The following is a 16,540-nucleotide window of genomic DNA, read 5'->3' on the forward strand; positions in this document are numbered from 1 at the left end:
TTTTTCTAATCATTACTCTTTCTAGATTCCAATCATTCTTATATCCTGCAGGCAGACTAATTGGCAGCCAGGCAGAATGTCTTTAGCATGCAATAACAGGACCACTTGATTTTTTTCTAATCATTACTCTTTCTAGATTCCAATCATTCTTATATCCTGCAGGCAGACTAATTGGCAGCCATGCAGATTCATCCATGACCAATACAAATTACAATGTGATTGTTAACTCTTTTACCTTTCTTCTCTATACAACATTACAAGAATAACACAATTGAGTTGGCTAAAAAGGTTTTAATATGTTGTGATTGAATTTAGATAATTCAGTGCCAAAATGAATGTCATTATTGTTGGGCCATGTTTGTGTGTGTTAAAAATGAGTAATCAGTTTCTTACACATGATGCAGAAATAAAGAAATTTGAATTTATAAAAAAAAAACACAAATAATGTGGATAATAATGTATATATGTGGCAAACTGTGTATTTACTTACAAATCAGCAAGTATACTGCAGCAAACATTACGAAATATTTTTTTTTGGATGAGACTAAGTTTGTGTCCCTTAAATACGATGGAGCATCACACATAGGGACACATGTATTCCTCAAGGCTAACATATTATATGTGGAGGACTGTTTAATTAGGACACAGGTTCTCAAACTCGGGCCTCAGGACCCCACACAGTGCATGTTTTGCAGGTCTCCTCACAGAATCACAAGTGACATAATTAGCTCCACCTGTGAACCTTTTAAAATGTGTCTCTGAGTAATTCATACACCTGTGTTTCTACTGGGTTACCTGCAAAACATGCACTGTGTGGGGTCCTGAGGGCCGAGTTTGAGAACCTGTGCATTAGGACGTTACACACAATCATAAAGTAAAATACAAAATAAATTACTATGTGGATTATGTGTGCTTGTAATAAATTTTCAATCCAAGTTTATTAACACTTATCCAGACTTCATGCATACAACTCAGAATCTGTTGTTTTGAGTTTTTAAATAAACACAATACACATGCTACATTTGTATAGCATAAAGCGAGGGTATGTTTGTATGTCTCAAGGAAACAGACACATTCTGAGTAATGGTTTTTAATTGAAAAATGGGGCAACATATATTTAGGCTTACACAACAAATGAAAGAAGCAAACAAAACTTACCTTAAAAATAACGATTTATGAGCTCTTGCCTAACCTGCCTCCCTACATCTGTACTCCAAGTATCACCAGATGTCTCTAATTCCTCTGCTTGCTGGCTGCTTTCTTCATCCTCCTCCTCCTCCTCAACATGTGGCAGATGTTGTTGCAAACACATGTTATGAAGAAAGCAGCAGCAGAACACAATTTGAGTCACCTTCAAGGGACTATACAACAAAAGGCCACCAGACTTATCCAGACATCGAAACCTAGATTTCAGCACACCAAAACATCTTTCTATCACATTCCGCGTGGACTTATGTGCATGATTGTAATTGTGTTCAGCAGGGGTATCAGGTCAGGACAATTGAGTTAGAAGCCAAGAGAAACAGCTATATCCTCCATCACCTAAAAGACAGATATAGTAACGTGATTCATGTTAAGATACAGCAACACATAAGTAACACACTGTGGGGCAGATGTATTAACCTGGAGAAGGCATAAGGAAGTGATAAACCAGTGATATGTGCAAGGTAATAAAGGCAGTGGACAATCTGTCCCTAAATGATAATTTACGTATTGGAGCTGATTGGCTGGTGCCTTTATCACCTTGCACATATCACTGGTTTATCACTTCCTTATGCCTTCTCCAGGATAATACATCTGCCCCTGTATTTGGACAAAGTAGACGCAGGCCTACACATATCAAATTACATACCCAGCAGCCACCCATCTGGCATTTGTCCGTCCTCAAACTTATCAAAGAGGGATGACTGACTGAGGATGAAGGAGTCATGGCAGCCCCCAGGGTAACCAGCAACAAAACTCATTATTTTGAGATTTGCATCACAAACCACCTGCACATTTGTGGAGTGCTCTAGATTACGATTAGTATAGATGTGCTGCCTGCCCCTAGGTGGTCTCAGCCTAATGTGTGTGCAATCTATGGCTCCCAGCACATTGGGCATGCCAGCCAGCTCAGAGAAATCTACCCTGACGGCTTGCCACTGAGACTCCTGGGTAGGGAAGCAGATTGAGGCATCGATGTGGGGCTGCAAAGCAGCCAACACCTGTGTGTATATTTGAAAGAAAATTAAACATGAGATTTTAGGACAGAACTGGCCACCGAGTAATTAAAACCAACCAAAAACAGAGGAGGTAGTTAGGTATACATCACCTGTGTTAATATTCTTGAAAATGAGGGCTGTGAGATTCCTATGACATCCCCAGACACAGCCTGAAAGCTGCCAGTAGCCATAAAGTGCAACACAGCCAGGAGTTTGTACAGGCCTGAGACAGAGCGAGAGCGTGCTGTCTCAGGGTCTAGGCCCAGTTTGACAAGGTCATACAGACGGAAAATGTTGTTACGATTTAGACGGAACATCTGTATGACCGTATCATCGGACAATGCGTTCAAGTTTAAACGCCCCCTAAAAAAATGAGGCCTGCGCAGCCTCCGCGGAACCTGTACAACCTGCTGACCATGTTCAGTTTCTTGGCCCTGGTTACTTACAGGCTGATGTCTGAGTCTGAGGAATCCCACAGCACACAAAATATCACTGGCCCACAGTCCTGCTGCCATTTCTGAGTGTAGGTGGATTGAAATGGGCCTAAGATCCTTTTATAGGCATCCTTATTCAGGTGTGAGTGATTTGTTATTTGCAACACATGTAAACACGCCTGAAAAAAGCAGGTCTATTTTTTTGCCGCTTTTTTTAACGAATCGCAAAAAAATACGACCGCAATTGAGCACTCAGAGACTAACACTCAAATACGAATGAATAGTGAATTCCCGTGTTGTATGAAATAACAGCCGCGTTTGACCGATGGACTATTCATTCGTATTTCTGAACTTTGTCATTCAAACCATTACGAATAGTCCAAACACTGCCGAGATTTGTGCTTAGTGAATTCCCGTGTTGGGACTTAGAAAAAAAAACACAAATCGGACAAACTCGATTTTTTAGTAAATATTGGCCAAGATGTGTTTCTGAACAGGTGTTAAATAATAGTAACAGTACTTAAAGAAAATAGATAAATATAATTGTAAAACACTGAAGAGTATGCCAGCGTGATCTATAAAAGAAATAATAATAATAATAATAATAATAATAACAATAATAAATTCAGAGTCCATGGCATGAAAAGCTGCAGGTGACAGTGATCACTTGAGGGACATTTACAAAAAGAAGAGTTAGCAGCCCTTTAGAGGGATGAATATGATACATTTTGTAGAATTTCTTAAATTCAGTAGCACAACATTAAAAATCCATCAAGGTCAACCATCTTTAAAATTCTTTCTGCTGATCAAGAAGAAAACTAAAACTCCAATAAAGTGGATGCCAAGTCACTCTCACAGGGAAAGGCATATTAGAAGAGGCACTTTACCCTCAAATGGTCTTAATTGAGGCTGAAGAGTTTTGATTTTCTTATCCCAGATGGTGGCATTGTTTTACCATGGTGTGGTTGAGCAGATCAGAGGCTTGTCTTCTGCATATGGCAGGTCCTTCTTGACCAAATTGAAATATGATTTTTGTTTGCTTTTTAACAGAGATGTGAGATGACCCCCATGTTTTGCTTTTGTTTTTGGATCTATATTAACTTTGTGTTTTGGTTTTGGAAAAACTGCCCTCACGTGTTTAAGTTTTGGATCTGTATTATTTTTTTTAAATCGAAAAAAACAGCTGAAATCACATAATTTGTGCCTATTTGTGTCCCTACAGTATTATTAACCTCAAAAACATTCATGTCCAGTCATTTCCAGTCAATTTTGACTAGCTCACAGTTAACAATATTGTTTTAATCCATTGCAGGCCAAAGGACGTAACGAGCTGGCTAATTACTAAGGGGTCTAATTACTACGCCTTGGATAGAGATAAAGTGGACGGAGATAAAGTACAAGCCAATCAGCTCAGGCCCAGGGCCGTCTTTTCGTATGGGCTCAATGGGCTCTTGCCCAAGGGCCCCAGGAGTATAAGAGCCCTAGAATGATATCTGAGGGTCCCCTCTTTCCAGGGGTACCAGATTTTTGAAAATTGGCCCTGGGGAAGCAGAGATATCGGACTTCAAAGCAGTGGTCCCCATCCAAGCCTGTTAATTGCTCTTCCCAGCCAGATATCTCGGGTTCTGTCTGACAAAGTTTTTCTGAGGATATACTCCAAAAGCTGTGAGTCTCCCCTTTTGGTGGACACTGCCAGCTTGTTTCTACTATTGCCAGAACCAGAGATATCAGCCTTCAAGCAGCTGATCCTTGCTCCAGCTCCACATGCCTAATATGCAGTTTTATATTTTCATCAGTGGATTGCTCTGGCTCCTGAACTCTGATCCCCAAGTCCCCAGTACCTTTTGAAAGGTGGGACTCTCTAGTTTTTTTATACAATTCAAAGCTAAGAAATCTATATCCAGAAGCTTAAGATATCTGTGGTCAAGCCCCATCTGTGCAGTAAAGGAGTAATTAGCAGAAATTACTGCTCCAGGTCCTACATGCTGAGCAGAAGATAGAACACCACCTACCACCCACGGGACATCAAAGCTGCCGCTGATGGCTCCCCCCAACCCTTCCACTGGAGCATGGGTAGGGGCCCCAGCGCATTGCTGTGCCAGGGGCCTACACTGCTGTTAAGACAGCCCTGCTCAGGACCAGATTTCCCACAAGGAAATCTAGGCACCCACCTAGGGTTCCGTGGGTCCCAAGGGGCCCTTGGACAGACCCCACAAAGAAATATGGCCTGTCCAAAACATTCCCCAGAGTCTTGTTGTCTGCACTGTGCTTGGTAATTACTTGTAATATACATGTAATGTAAGGCAGTCCTGTCCACTTCCCCCCTACCATCAAAAATAAATCATTTAGTGTACTTGAAATAAAAAAGGTCTATCAATTGCAGTGTTGTTGGGTAGTCAGTTTGTGGCTTGTGAAATTACCCTGGCACTACAGAAATGTCACTGTTATATTAGGCAGGCACCCATTGCTTGAAGTGTGAAAATGCAAATGAAAGCCCTGTGCTACACAGCCATGAAGAGATAAGTCCACCATAGTCTGTGGTGATAACTCATCACCATCATTATACGTCATAGGCACTAAATAGGGCACAGACACAAATTACTGTGTACAGATGTAGACATGCTCATCTAACAGAGATGCGGCAGTTTGCATCACGGCATGCTGCACATTCCATTAGGAACTAATGGAGCAATCGCTGGCTGAGAATAGTCGCAGCCCGACATGCCATGCAGCAAGCCGTGTTGTACCATGCTGCATCAAAGCAAAGGTGAGCATGGCTACATCTTTATGTTCCCTGACCCACCACCCCAACAGCTCTTTGTGTCCACATCACTGCCCCCACTGCAGATGCCATATCACAACAACCTTTTGATGCCTAGCACTCTTTCAGATCAGAATTGTGTGTTATATGTAAGGAGCAATGGAGAGAGGGCCATCCACCTCTATAGTACTAACTAGAAATGTGCACCGGAAATTTTTCGGGTTTTGTGTTTTGGTTTTGGATTCGGTTTCACGGCCGTGTTTTGGATTCAGCCGCGTTTTGGCAAAACCTCCCTGAAATTTTTTTGTCGGATTCGGGTGTTTTTTTACAAAACCCCCTCAAAAACAGCTTAAATCATATAATTTGGGGGTCATTTTGATCCCATAGTATTATTAACCTCAATAACCATAATTTCCACTCATTTCCAGTCTATTCTGAACACCTCACACCTCACAATATTATTTTTAGTCCTAAAATTTGCACCGAGGTCGCTGGATGACTAAGCTAAGCGACCCAAGTGGCCGACACAAACACCTGGCCCATCTAGGAGTGGCACTGCAGTGTCAGACAGGATGGCCGATTTAAAAAATTGTCCCCAAACACATGATGCAAAGAAAAAAAGAGGTGCACCAAGGTCGCTGGATGGCTAAGCTAAGCGACCCAAGTGGCCGACACAAACACCTGGCCCATCTAGTAGTGGCACTGCAGTGTCATACAGGATGGCACTTCAAAAAATAGTCCCCAAACAGCACATGATGCAAAGATAAATTAAATAAAAAAGAGGTGCAAGATGGAATTGTCCTTGGGCCCTCCCACTCACCCTTATGTTGTATAAACAGGACATGCACACTTTAACAAACCCATCATTTCAGCGAGAGGGGGGCAGATGTATTTACCTGGAGAAGGCATAAGGAAGTGATAAACCAAAGATATGTGCATGGTGATAAAGGTAGCAGCCAATCAGCTCCTAACTGTTAATTTACATATTGGAACTGATTGGCTGGTGCCTTTATCACCTTGCACATGTCACTGGTTTATCACTTCCTTATGCTTTCTCCAGGTTAATACATCTGCCTCAGGGTCTGCCAAACGACTGTGACTGAAATGATTGGTTGGTTTGGGCCCCCACCAAAAAAGAAGCAATCAATCTCTCCTTGCACAAACTGGCTCTACAGAGGCAAGATGTCCACCTCCTCCTCATCCTCCGATTCCTCACCCCTTTCACTGTGTACATCCACCTCCTCACAGATTATTAATTCGTCCCCACTGGAATCCACCATCTCAGCTCCCTGTGTACTTTCTGGAGGCAATTGCTGGTGAATGTCTCCACGGAGGAATTGATTATAATTAATTTTGATGAACATCATCTTCTCCACATTTTCTGGAAGTAACCTCGTAAGCCGATTGCTGACAAGGTGAGCGGCTGCACTAAACACTCTTTCGGAGTACACACTGGAGGGGGGGCAACTTAGGTAAAATAAAGCCAGTTTGTGCAAGGGCCTCCAAATTGCCTCTTTTTCCTGCCAGTATACTGTCTGACGTACCTACTTGGATGCGGTCACTCATATAATCCTCCACCATTCTTTCAATGGTGACAGAATCATATGGAGTGACAGTAGACGACATGTCAGTAATCGTTGGCAGGTCCTTCAGTCCGGATCAGATGTCAGCACTCGCTCCAGACTGCCCTGCATCACCGCCAGTGAGTGGGCTCGGAATTCTTAGCCTTTTCCTCGCAGCCCTAGTTGCGGGAGAATGTGAAGGAGGAGCTGTTGACGGGTCACGTTCCGCTTGACTTGACAAGTGTCTCACCAGCAGGTCTTTGCACCTCTGCAGACTTGCGTCTGCCGGAAAGAGAGATACAACGTAGGCTTTAAACCTAGGATCGAGCACAGTGGCCAAAATGTAGTGCTCTGATTTCAACAGATTGACCACCCGTGAATCCTGGTTAAGCGAATTAAGGGCTCCATCCACAAGTCCCACATGCCTAGCGGAATCGCTCCGTTTTAGCTCCTCCTTCAATCTCTCCAGCTGCTTCTGCAAAAGCCTGATGAGGGGAATGACCTGACTCAGGCTGGCAGTGTCTGAACTGACTTCACGTGTGGCAAGTTCATAGGGTTGCAGAACCTTGCACAACGTTGAAATCATTCTCCACTGCGCTTGAGTCAGGTGCATTCCCCCTCCTTTGCCTATATCGTAGGCAGATGTATAGGCTTGAATGGCCTTTTGCTGCTCCTCCACCCTCTGAAGCATATAGAGGGTTGAATTCTACCTCGTTACCACCTCTTGCTTCAGATTATGGCGGGGCAGGTTCAGGAGTGTTTTCTGGTGCTCCAGTCTTCGGCACGCGGTGGCTGAATGCCGAAAGTGGCCCGCAATTCTTCGGGCCACCGACAGCATCTCTTGCACGCCCCTGTCATTTTTTTTAAAATTCTGCACCACCAAATTCAATGTATGTGCAAAACATGGGACGTGCTGGAATTTGCCCACATGTAATGCACGCACAATATTGGTGGCGTTGTCCAATGTCACAAATCCCCAGGAGAGTCCAATTGGGGTAAGCCATATTGCGATGATGTTCCTCAGTTTCCGTAAGAGGCTGTCAGCTGTGTGCCTCTTATGGAAAGCGGTGATACAAAGCGTATCCTGCCTAGGAACGAGTTGGCGTTTGCGAGATGCTGCTACTAGTGCCGCCGCTGCTGTTCTTGCTGCGGGAGGCAATACATCTACCCAGTGGGCTGTCACAGTCATATAGTCATGAGTCTGGCCTGCTCCACTTGTCCACATGTCCGTGTTTAAGTGGACATTGGGTACAACTGCATTTTTTAGGACACTGGTGACTCTTTTTCTGAGGTCTGTGTACATTCTCGGTATGGCCTGCCTAGAGAAGTGGAACCTAGATGGAACTTGGTACCGGGGACACACTAACTCAATAAATTGTCTAATTCACTGTGAATTAACGGTGGATACCGGACACACGTTTAACACCACCCAGGCTGCCAAGGCCTGAGTTATCTGCTTTGCAGCAGGATGACTGCTGTGATATTTCATCTTCCTCGCAAAGGACTGTTGGACAGTCAATTGCTTACTGGAAGTATAACAAGTGGTCTTCCGACTTCCCCTCTGGGATGACGATCGACTCCCAGCAGCAGTAGGCATTACACTCAAGGATGCATCAGAGATATCCCAGTTAGGAGAGGACTCGTCAGACTTGCCAGTGACATGGCCTGCAGGACTATTGGCTTTCCTGTCTAAGGAGGAAATGGACACTGAGGGAGTTGGTGGTGTGGTTTGCAGGAGCTTGGTTACAAGAGGAAGGGATTTAGTTGTCAGTGGACTGCTTCCGCTGTCACCCAAAGTTTTTGAACTTGTCAATGACTTCTGATAATTGCGCTCCAGGTGACGTATAAGGGAGGATGTTCCTAGGTGGTTAACGTCCTTACCCCTACTTATTACAGCTTGACAAAGGCAACACACGGCTTGACAAATGTTGTCCGCATTTCTGTTAAAATAATTCCACATCGAAGAGGTGATTTTTTTTTGTAATTTGACCAGGTATGTCAATGGCCATATTCGTCCCACGGACAACAGGTGTCTCCCCGGGTGCCTGACTTAAACAAAACACCTCACCATCAGAATCCTACTTGTCAATTTCCTCCTCAGTGCCAGCAACACCCATATCCTCATCCTGGTGTACTTCAACAGTGACATCTTCAATTTGACTATCAGGAACTGGACTGCGGGTGCTCCTTCCAGCACTTGCTGGGGGCATGCAAATGGTGGAAGGCGCCACCGCTTCCCGTCCAGTGTTGGGAAGGTCAGGCATCGCAACCGACACAATTGGACTCTCCTTGGGGATTTGTGAATTAGAAGAACGCACAGTTCTTTGCTGTGCTTTTGCCACCTTAAGGCTTTTCATTTTTCTAGCGAGAGGATGAGTGCTTCCATCCTCATGTGAATCTGAACCACTAGCCATGAACATAGGCCAGGGCCTCAGCCGTTCCTTGCCACTCCGTGTCGTAAATGGCATATTGGCAAGTTTACGCTTCTCATCAGACGCTTTTAATTTTGATTTTTGGGTATTTTACTGAACTTTTGTTTTTTGGATTTTACATGCCCTCAACTATGACATTGGGCATCGGCCTTGGCAGACGACGTTGATGGCATTTCATCGTCTCGGCCATGACTAGTGGCAGCAGCTTCAGCACGAGGTGGAAGTGGATCTTGATCTTTCCCTATTTTACCCTCCACATTTTTGTTCTCCATTTTTTAATGTGTGGAATTATATGCCAGTAATATATCAATAGTAATGGCCTACTATACCGTACTGCTATATATATACAGGTGCTCAGCAAAATTCTGCACTGTCCTCCTACTATATACTGCGCACAACTAAAATGCAGCACAGGTATGGATGGATAGTATACTTGACGACACAGAGGTAGAGCAGTGGACTACTGTACCGTACTGCTATATATATACTGGTGGTCAGCAAATTTCTGCACTGTCCTCCTACTATTTGCTGCGCACAACTAAAATGCAGCACAGGTATGGATGGATAGTATACTTGATGACACAAGGTAGAGCAGTAGACTACTGTACCGTACTGCTATATATATACTGGTGGTCAGCAAAATTCTGCACTGTCCTCCTACTATATACTGCGCACAACTAAAATGCAGCACAGGTATGGATGGATAGTATACTTGATGACACAGAGGTAGAGCAGTGGACTACTATACCGTACTGCTATATATATATACTGGTGGTCAGCAAAATTCTGCACTGTCCTCCTACTATATACTGCGCACAACTAAAATGCAGCACAGGTATGGATGGATAGTATACTTGATGATACAGAGGTAGAGCAGTGGACTACTGTACCGTACTGCTATATATATACTGGTGGTCAGCAAAATTCTGCACTGTCCTCCTACTTTATACTGCGCACAACTAAAATGCAGCACAGGTATGGATGGATAGTATACTTGACGACACAGAGGTAGAGCAGTGGACTACTGTACCATACTACTATATATATATACTGGTGGGCAGCAAAATTCTGCACTGTCGTCCTACTATATACTGCGCACAACTAAAATGCAGCATAGGTATGGATGGATAGTATACTTGACAACACAGAGGTAGAGCAGTGGATTACTGTACCTTACAGCTATAATTATATACTGGTGGTCAGCAAAATTCTGCACTGTCCTCCTACTATATACAGCACACAACTAAAATGCAGCACAGGTATGGATGGATAGTATACTTGACGACACAGAGGTAGAGCAGTGGACTACTGTACCGTACTGCTATCTATATACTGGTGGTCAGCAAAATTCTGCACTGTCCTCCTACTATATACTACAATGCAGCAGAGATATGGAGCGTTTTTCAGGCAGAGAACGTAGATATTTTCAGCACAATGAGCACAGATATTTGCAAGCACACTGAGCACAAATATTTGCAGCACACTGAGCACAGATATTTGCAGCACACTGAGCACAGATATTTGCAGCACACTGAACACAGAAACTGAGAGAACACAGCCACGTCCTCTCGCTGTCATATCCAAAGCATGAGTGAAAATGGCGGCGAAGTGCGGCTCCTTATATAGAATACGAATCTCGCGAGAATCCGACAGCGGGATGATGACGTTCGGGCGCGCTCGGGTTAACCGAGCAAGGCGGGAATATCCGAGTCTGCCTCGGAACCGTGTAAAATGGGTGAAGTTCGGGGGGGTTCGGATCTCGAGGAACCGAACCCGTTCATCACTAGTACTAACTAAGAGGGAAAAACTTAGGGTTAGGTTATTAGGGTTGTTGTAGCAGTTAGGTCATTAGGATTAGTTTAGGGGTTTGGGTTAGGGCTAGGGTACTAGGGTTGTGTAGAGTTTTAGCGCATTGGGTTTGGGGCAATGGTGTTATGGTTAGGGTGAGGTTTGGGGTTAGGGATTAGATAGGGTCAGGATTAGGGTAAGGATGATATGTGTCCTGATTTTACAGATCTAAATATCTTTGTGTAGATTCAGGCCCAGGCTATACAGTTTTCAACTGCTGTGTAAGGTGGAATTGCAGTCTCCTTTAAACACTCATCTACACACCTAGATCTTGTCAGGTCCAAGAAATGCTAGGCCCTGAACTTGGCATTGCAGCCTATTGACTTATAACGATAAGTGACAATTTTTGTTGAGCGATGTTCTTTGATAAGATGACAAATGTTTGGAGACACAAAACGGTTTCATCCACTGTATGTAGGTGGTCGGTTTACTTTAAATGTGACACAGGTTTCAAATCTACTTCCAAAAGACCTAGGGCGTGATTCAGATTTGTATGTAAGCAGATGTTCATGCAACTGAGCGATTATTGGTAGTCTGTTCACGTGCCGCCATCGCACTACATATGCACCAAGGTACTTTTGTGATGCTGCCAGGGGTGTATCTAGGGGTCTGAGCGCCCCTGGCAAAGTAAAGGACTGGCGCCCCACACCCGCCCATATTTGAAATATCGAAGGCGCATGTGCCAAAAAGGGGGCATGGCCACTCAATAGTACTCAAATTACACCACTCAGTAGCATTCCTTACTAACATTACACAGCACAGTTATGTCCGTTGTTTCACATTACGCTACACAGTAGCACCGCTTATACACATTATGCCATACAGTAGGGCCTATAATATATATATATATATATATATATATATATATATATATATATATATATCCAAAAAATGCTAACCCATTATACCATAGTATATATCCATTCCAATAAGAAGAGGTGCACTCACCAGGGACTTTTCAGCAGGTTTTATTTACTCACATCACCAATGTAGACAAAAACTTAACGTAACCTTTCTCAAGACATCCCACCAGTAGAAGACACACACACACACACACACACACACACACACATTATATATAGTGGTCATAGTGGAAATTGTGAAGTGGGGGTATGGAAAAGTGAAGGTTGTAATTATGTGCGCACCGAAGGCGCGTGCACTCAGGAAAAATGAGGCGTGGCCACGCAAAAGGGGGCATGTCCTTAAGTGTAGTGTACCACATCATATACCCCTTATACACATTATGCACCACAATAGTAGGACCCCTTATACCATCTAGTACTAGTGCCCCTTACACATTATGCCACACTGCATGAGCCATAATTTACATTATGCAACACGGAATGAGCCAAAATTCACATTACCCCACACAGTATGAGCCAAAATTCACATCACCCCACACAGTATGAGCCAAAATTCACATTACCCCACCCACATTACCCCCCAAAATTCACATTTCCACACACAGTATGATCCAAAATTCACATCACCCCACACAGTATGATTCAAAATTCACATTACCCCACACAGTATGATTCAAAATTCACATTACCCCACACAGTATGATCCAAAATTCAGGGACAGGGAGAGTGACAGCAGGGACAGTGACAGAGAGACAGCAGGGACAGTGACAGGGAGAGTGAAAGCAGTGACAGAGGGACAGAAAGAGTGACAGAGGGACAGTACCTGAGCAGCTGATGGGGCTGTGGTCGGCGGCGGTGCAGAGGCTGAAGTCAGCGGCAGTGAGGAGAAGGCCCTGGGCAGTGGTGGTGACCAGGAGAAGGCCCTGGGTGGCGTAGCAGAGGATGACATGGGCGGCAGCGGCGGAGGACATGGGTGGCAGCGGTGAAGAGGAGGAAGCCCAGGGCAGCGCCTGTGTGGAGATGGCTGGCGTCACTGTTTTTAAATCTATTCCAGTGTATACCGGCCCACTTTGGGCAATATATAATAAGAATTTACTTACCGATAATTCTATTTCTCATAGTCCGTAGTGGATGCTGGGACTCCGTCAGGACCATGGGGAATAGCGGGCTCCGCAGGAGACAGGGCACATCTAAAAAAGCTTTTAGGTCACATGGTGCGTACTGGCTACTCCCCCTATGACCCCCCTCCAAGCCTCAGTTAGGTACTGTGCCCGGACGAGCGTACACAATAAGGAAGGATCTTGAATCCCGGGTAAGACTCATACCAGCCACACCAATCACACCGTACAACTTGTGATCTGAACCCAGTTAACAGTATGATAACACAAACGAAGTAGCCTCTGAACAGATGGCTCATAACAACAGTAATAACCCGATTTTTGTAACAATAACTATGTACAAGCATTGCAGACAATCCGCACTTGGGATGGGCGCCCAGCATCCACTACGGACTATGAGAAATAGAATTATCGGTAAGTAAATTCTTATTTTCTCTAACGTCCTAGTGGATGCTGGGACTCCGTCAGGACCATGGGGATTATACCAAAGCTCCCAAACGGGCGGGAGAGTGCGGATGACTCTGCAGCACCGAATGAGAGAACTCCAGGTACTCTTTAGCCAGAGTATCAAATTTGTAAAATTTTACAAACGTGTTCTCCCCTGACCACGTAGCTGCTCGGCAAAGTTGTAATGCCGAGACTCCTCGGGCAGCCGCCCAGGATGAGCCCACTTTCCTTGTGGAATGGGCCTTTACAGATTTAGGCTGTGGCAGGCCTGCCACAGAATGTGCAAGTTGGATTGTACTACATATCCAACGTGCAATCGTCTGTTTAGACGCAGGAGCACCCAACTTGTTGGGTGCATACAATGTAAACAACGAGTCAGATTTTCTGACTCCAGCTGTCCTTGAAATATATATTTTTAATGCTCTGACAACGTCCAGTAACTTGGAGTCCTCCAAGTCGCTAGTAGCCGCAGGCACCACAATAGGCTGGTTCAAGTGAAATGCCGAAACCACCTTAGGGAGAAATTGAGGACGTGTCCTCAATTCTGCCCTGTCCGAATGGAATATCAGATATGGGCTTTTGTATGACAAAGCTGCCAACTCCGAAACTCTCCTGGCTGAAGCCAGGGCCAACAGCATGGTTACCTTCCATGTAAGGTATTTTAAATCTACCGATTTTAAAGGCTCAAACCAATGAGATTTGAGAAAATTTAGAACCACGTTCAAATCCCACGGTGCCACTGGAGGCACTATTGGGGGTTGTATATGTAGTACACCTTTGACAAAAGTTTGTACTTCAGGCACTGACGCCAATTCCTTCTGGAAGAAAATTGATAAGGCCGAAATTTGAACTTTAATGGACCCCAATTTGAGGCCCATAGACAATCCTGCTTGCAGGAAATGTAAGAATCGACACAATTGAAATTCTTCCGTTGGAGCCTTCTTGGCCTCACACCACGCAACATATTTTCTCCAAATGCGGTGATAATGTTGTGCGGTCACTTCTTTCCTGGCTTTAATTAAAGTAGGAATAACTTCCTCAGGAATGCCCTTCTCTTTTAGAATCCGGCGTTCAACCGCCATGCCGTCAAACGCAGCCGCGGTAAGTCTTGGAACATACAAGGTCCCTGCTGAAGCAGATCCCTTCTTAGAGGTAGAGGCCACGGATCCTCCGTGAGCATCTCTTGAAGTTCCGGATACCAAGTTCTTCTTGGCCAGTCCGGAGCTACCAGTATTGTTCTTACTCCTCTTTTCCGTATAATTCTCAGTACCTTTGGTATGAGAGGCAGAGGAGGGAACACATACACTGACTGGTACACCCACGGTGTTACCAGAGCGTCCACAGCTATTGTCTGAGGGTCTCTTGACCTGGCGCAATACCTGTCCAATTTTTTGTTGAGGCGAGACGCCATCATGTCCACCTTTGGTTTTTCCCAACGGTTCACAATCATGTGGAAAACTTCTGGATGAAGTCCCCACTCTCCCGGGTGAAGGTCGTGTCTGCTGAGGAAATCTGCTTCCCAGTTGTCCACTCCCGGGATGAACACTGCTGACAGTGCTACGACATGATTCTCCGCCCAGCGCAGAATCCTTGCAGCTTCTGCCATTGCACTCCTGCTTCTCGTGCCGCCTTGTCGGTTTACGTGGGCGACTGCCGTGATGTTGTCGGACTGGATCAACACCGGCTGACCCTGAAGCAGCGATTTTGCCAGGCTTAGAGCATTGTAGATCGCTCTTAGCTCCAGTATATTTATGTGAAGAGACGTCTCCAGGTTTGACCACACGCCCTGGAAGTTTCTTCCCTTTGTGACTGCTCCCCAACCTCGTAGGCTGGCATCCGTAGTCACCAGGACCCAGTCCTGTATGCCGAATCTGCGGCCCACTAACAGATGGGCAGTCTGCAACCACCACAGGAGAGACAACCTTGTTCTCGGTGACAGTGTTATCCGCTGATGCATGTGCAGATGCGATCCGGACCATTTGTCCAGCAGATCCCACTGAAATGTTCGTGCATGGAATCTGCCGAATGGAATCGCTTCGTACGAAGCCACCATCTTTCCCAGGACTCTTGTGCATTGATGTACTGACACAGTTCCTGGTTTTAGGAGGTTCTTGACAAGTTCGGATAACTCCCTTGCTTTCTCTTCCGGGAGAAATACCTTTTTCTGAACCGTGTCCAGAATCATGCCCAGGAACAGCAGATGTGTTGTCGGGGTCAATTGAGATTTTGGAAGATTTAGAATCCACCCGTGTTGCTGAAGCACTACTTGTGTTAGCGCTACACCGACTTCCAGCTGTTCTCTGGACTTTGCCCTTATCAGGAGATCGTCCAAGTAAGGGATAATTAATACGCCTTTTCTTCGTAGAAGAACCATCATTTCGGTCATTACCTTGGTAAAGACCCGAGGGGCCGTGGACAACCCAAACGGCAGCGTTTGAAACTGATAATGACAGTCTTGTATCACGAACCTGAGATACCCTTGGTGTGAGGGGTAAATCGGGACATGTAGATAAGCATCTTTTATGTCCAAGGACACCATGAAGTCTCCTTCTTCCAGATTCGCTATCACTGCTCTGAGTGACTCCATCTTGAACTTGAATTTCTTTATGTACAGGTTCAAGGATTTCAGATTTAGAATAGGCCTTACCGAACCGTCCGGTTTCGGTACCACAAATAGTGTGGAATAATACCCCTTTCCCTGTTGTAGGAGGGGTACCTTGACTATCACCTGCTGAGAATACAGCTTGTGAATGGCTTCCAAAACCGACGTCCTTTCTGAGGGAGACGTTGGTAAAGCAGACTTTAGGAACCGGCGAGGGGGAGACCTTTCGAACTCCAGCATGTAACCCTGAGATACTATCTGCAGGACCCACG

Source organism: Pseudophryne corroboree, chromosome 11 (assembly GCF_028390025.1).
Source record: "Pseudophryne corroboree isolate aPseCor3 chromosome 11, aPseCor3.hap2, whole genome shotgun sequence".
NCBI lineage: Eukaryota > Metazoa > Chordata > Amphibia > Anura > Myobatrachidae > Pseudophryne > Pseudophryne corroboree.